At 40.8% G+C, this 4,393-nt stretch overlaps 1 long non-coding RNA gene across 1 annotated transcript; it reads left to right on the top strand.

Annotated features, from left to right (window-relative positions):
* Window positions 1–1,542: 1,542 nt before the first annotated feature.
* Window positions 1,543–3,205, top strand: LOC144753788 (uncharacterized). The gene is made up of 5 exons (XR_013594531.1): window positions 1,543–1,710; window positions 1,805–1,928; window positions 2,041–2,123; window positions 2,223–2,291; window positions 2,789–3,205. It is a non-coding gene; the product is annotated as an uncharacterized LOC144753788 (long non-coding RNA).
* The last annotated feature ends 1,188 nt before the right edge of the window (window positions 3,206–4,393 follow it).

The raw sequence follows: 4,393 nt of genomic DNA, 5'->3' as shown, positions 1-4,393 counted from the left end.
TCTTTTATGGTTTTTACTACGCTCCGACAAGTGTTTCCACTTTTATGCTATCCACATCATTGCTTCCAGTAACTGATCAGCCTTAAAACGCTCTTGTTCCACAAGCCCCTTAAAGGCCTATCATTTTGAACATTCTAGATGCTAGCAAACATACTCACGCCGGCGAGTGAGAACACTTGTGTTAATTGTATAAGAAAATGTCCTCATAGGAGGTGTGTGGCCAGGACTTTAAGTGGGTCGGGTCCCTCTGAGTCAGACATGAAACGGGTCCCTATCGGGCCCTAGATTAACTTCCTTAACTGTTCTGGCAAATAACACTGATGGAGTTTTGAACAATTTGTGTGAAAAAATGTTAAAGTAATCTCTGTCACCGATTTACTTCCTGTTCAAATTTTACACGGTGTGCATAATCTTGCACTCCTTAAGAGTGTCAGCTATTTTCAGGACGTTGTTTTTCTGTTTTTTCTTTGGGTAGCTTATAATTCTTGTATAGAACACATTTTGAACAGTCACTTCCAAGAGTTTATAACGAGCACTGATTGAGAGCCCGAAAGTGGATGCTGAAGGCCTGTTTGTCTCAGTTTCTGACAGTGCCTGTCAGTGTGTCAGAAAGATGTTCAGAATACATGGTCATCCAATCCTTGGCCTCTCTGATAGTGCATAGAGCAGTGATCACATATTACAGTTGCATCTGTGCGTGAACAAGGTACACAGATGTCAAAGTATTGACAAGTTGAAAGTAAATGAAAATTTGTGTTTACACTGGCAGTCGGATTGCCCTGAAGTTTTTCGAATTTGATGTTCTCCCTGAGCCATGTCAAGTGGCGAGCTGTAGTGCACATTATCTTTCCAAGATCGTGCTTGTACTTGTACAAATGCAGTTAATAATGCCTGTGGTTTGTCTACATTGGAACACGTGACTACTGGGATTTCACAAATTTTCCTGCAGTAAAAGGGGGTTTTAGCATTGTACAAACTTCAGCAAAACTTAGATCAAGGTTTATGTTGAGCCAGAGATCCCCTCTATATTTCCCAAAGATTCCTTAATGCTTACATTTAATGGAGCACCTTCCCGCGCGGCCATTCCTGGCAACCCAGATGGTAATTAGGACGTTTTTGCGTTCCAGTCTGCCATTGGCATAGTTAGTTGGTCTGACTGTCGAACCGACATGCTTGTTGGATAGCATGTTTGGTATGTTTATGGCTTATACTTAATAAATATACCCTTTTGCCTATTTTATTATCCTTTGCTGGATGCGACTTCATGATTTTCTTATGCACACAATGCTAGTTATCTTGATAAAGACCACGCCCCTTTCTGGATAGGCCACACCCCTTTAAGAGATTTATCACGCCCCTTTTTGAGCACCCCCAGTTTTTTTTCCCACTTAAAGCCCTGATCTTGGGTAACATCAATGAATTACCCCAACTTTTAATCAGCCAGCGGGACAATGTGCTTCATATTTCGGACTTTTTTTAAAGTCCAATGAGAGGTAAGGGCTGGTGAAAGCTCTCATTGATTGTTTCTTCCTTTCCTGTCAGGTTCCAGGTCAAAATCATGTTTATCTTTGTTTCTCGCCCTCGTTGCAGAATCATGCTTTCTAGCTGTATCGTCTTGAAGCTAAGCAGCAGAGCAAACAGCCATCATCTTGCATTTGCAGGACAGTAGTTTCAAGCAAGGAGTGAACTTGTTCCCCCACGAATACTGAGGTAATATCTAGGTGTCACCTTACAGCAGTAGTCTTCTGCATATCTGGTTTAATTATTTATCATTCTAAAATTATGGTTTTTCCGTTTTCATCAGGATATGTCCTGGAACTATCTCAAAATCAGTCACATATGAAAATAACAGCAGTTGTCTCACGCTGTTATCAATACTCGTGGTCTTCGATTGATTACAGATAGATTCTTCTTCTCTCTTTTTTTAGGTAAGTTTGCCCTTGACTTCGATTAATTATCAGAACAGCACCAACATCTAGCTTAGGCCGACATTTTGAATCTATAATAAACAAATACATTTCTTCTTTTATAATCATGCAGATATAATCGCATTCCAAGTACATTGGCGTAGAAGTCAGAGCAAGATATTGATATAAAATACTCTGTTTTTTTCAGTCCTTTAGGTAAGTGCCCATGTGTACATGAATCTCTGAGTGCAACCCCAGCAGTGAATTCACATGTATGATTAGTTCACAATAGAATTTGCTGTTTGTTATCTTTAGATCATTAGACCTTTAAGCAGGGTCACCACACCAACCAAGAGCACGCAAGAAGCATTTCAGATCCAATGGGTAAGCAACATATAATTGTTGTGAATCGCTACCTTTGTTAGTACCTTTAAATATGGACATGTTGCTTCACAGATACCTTACTTTTTCCCTTAAAGATTAGAGTAAGAACCGGTCATATATTTAATTCGATAGGTAACTTCTTGCAAACTTTTTTAATCTGTGCTATGTGTATGTGTATGTGTGTGTATATATATATATATATATATATATATATATATATATATATATATATATATATATATATTCATTCTCTTGCAGCATGCATTTGGTGAGAATTAGCATTTGTGAAAACAGGAACCATAGTTTGGTAGATAAGCTTTTCGCAAGGGGTTGTTGATGCTTTGCAATGGCCAAAACGTGACGTGCCTCGTGGCAGCAGAGACCTGGATGAATGTGGGGTGGTGGGGGGTGTCACATTAATTTGTGCTTTACTTGCAAGTGCGTTCACATTTGTGTGGCACACACATGTTCATTTTGTTTCTCTTTCCGTTTTTTAGTTTGCCACTGGTATAATCACCCTGAGGAAGGTTGAACACCGAAACGCGTTGGTGAAAATTGTCGTTTGACACCAGTGTTCTTTGTACAACATTTTTTAATCATATATTATTGTTTACATAGGGGATCTATTTACCTTTATAAGCATTGTATTTAATCAGGTCATCCATTCTTGTCTTTCTTAGTGGCCTTAGTTTCTTAGGAATTAATTTGTATTAGTACTGGAAGAGATTGGATTTGATTTATCACTATCTGATCATGACTTGACATCAAAATAAGTCTTTTACATACTGTTTTATCAATTTATGTGAATCATGTGAGGAAAAAAATTGGAAAAAAAAGAAATATATATTATCAATTCTGAGTGATAGCAAAAAAAGTCATAAAAGAAAAAATAAAGATATATTTTTGATTATAAACATGTGTGTTGCATATTAAGCCAGTAAATGTTGTGATACAACGGTAGCACGTGACCAACTGTAGCACGTGACTATAAGTGCCTGTTCTTCTTTACCCATATTGGGAAAGTGAAAGCGTGCCATACACGCGTTACTGCTGACGCCGTACAGGGTCCCTGGGATCTTCCAAGATGATCTGGAGCCGAAGGGGGGAGGGGTGGAAGTGAAAGCACACTATGCGCGCGTTGTGCTCCAACGCCGTGAGCCGAAGATGTGCACATTCCCTGTCCGGGCGCATGCACATCTCCTGCCCCCCTTCGGAAGCTAAATCTACAACAATAGATCTCGCAAGCGAGCAGCGCCTGCGCTGCTTTGCTAGGCGAGACCTAATAAGGGGTAGTGCTAATATTTATGACGAGTCTCTACGTCCGATTTCAGACATTTGAGAACAGAGCCTGATATGCTCATGCCAATTAGTCTGGACATTAGATTAGGGTGATTGATGAAAAACAGTTGCACAGGTCTTTCCGTCTCTGACTAAAGCAACAGTCATACAAAGCTACGAGGACTACGATCGCGAATGCAGGAGACAACTGGCAAACACGACGCATTACAGACCACTCATGGAGGATCCCACCAAACGGCTCTCCAACACCATCATGGGTCTTGTCATTGAGGCTGAGACGAATGAGTGGATAAGTAAGAAGGAAGCAGATTTCTTGGTGACACTGGACCCAGTTACACCTTACTTTTATACCCTTCCAAAAATACATAAGGGTATCTCTCCAGTCCCCGGGAGACCTATTGTCTCGGGCATCGGGTCATTGTTAGAACCTCTATCGCAATTTTGCGATGCCTTTTTCCAACCGCTTGTGAAACAAATTCCATCGTACTTACAAGATACCAGAGATGTCCTCCGCCTTATCGCCGATATCGATGGGAGAGAAGACATCGACCTGCTTCTCACCCTTGACGTGGAGGCGTTGTATACTACTATCCCACAACAAGCTACCCTTGAAGCAGTCGACTCATTGATGCGAGAAGAAGAATGGCTGTCCCCAACACCGATAGCCTTTATTATGGAACTAGCCCACATTGCCCTCACTGAAAATTTCTTCAGATATGAATCTCAGCTGTACCATCAGGTCCGTGGGACCTCTATGGGTTCGACATTTGCGCCGAGCCTGGCATGTATTTACATGGCCTCGT

The sequence above is a fragment of the Lissotriton helveticus genome, chromosome 5_1, assembly GCF_964261635.1.
Source record: "Lissotriton helveticus chromosome 5_1, aLisHel1.1, whole genome shotgun sequence".
Taxonomy (NCBI): Eukaryota; Metazoa; Chordata; class Amphibia; order Caudata; family Salamandridae; genus Lissotriton; species Lissotriton helveticus.
Note: the sequence above shows the minus strand (reverse complement) of the source record. Positions and strands in the feature narration are given on the sequence as shown.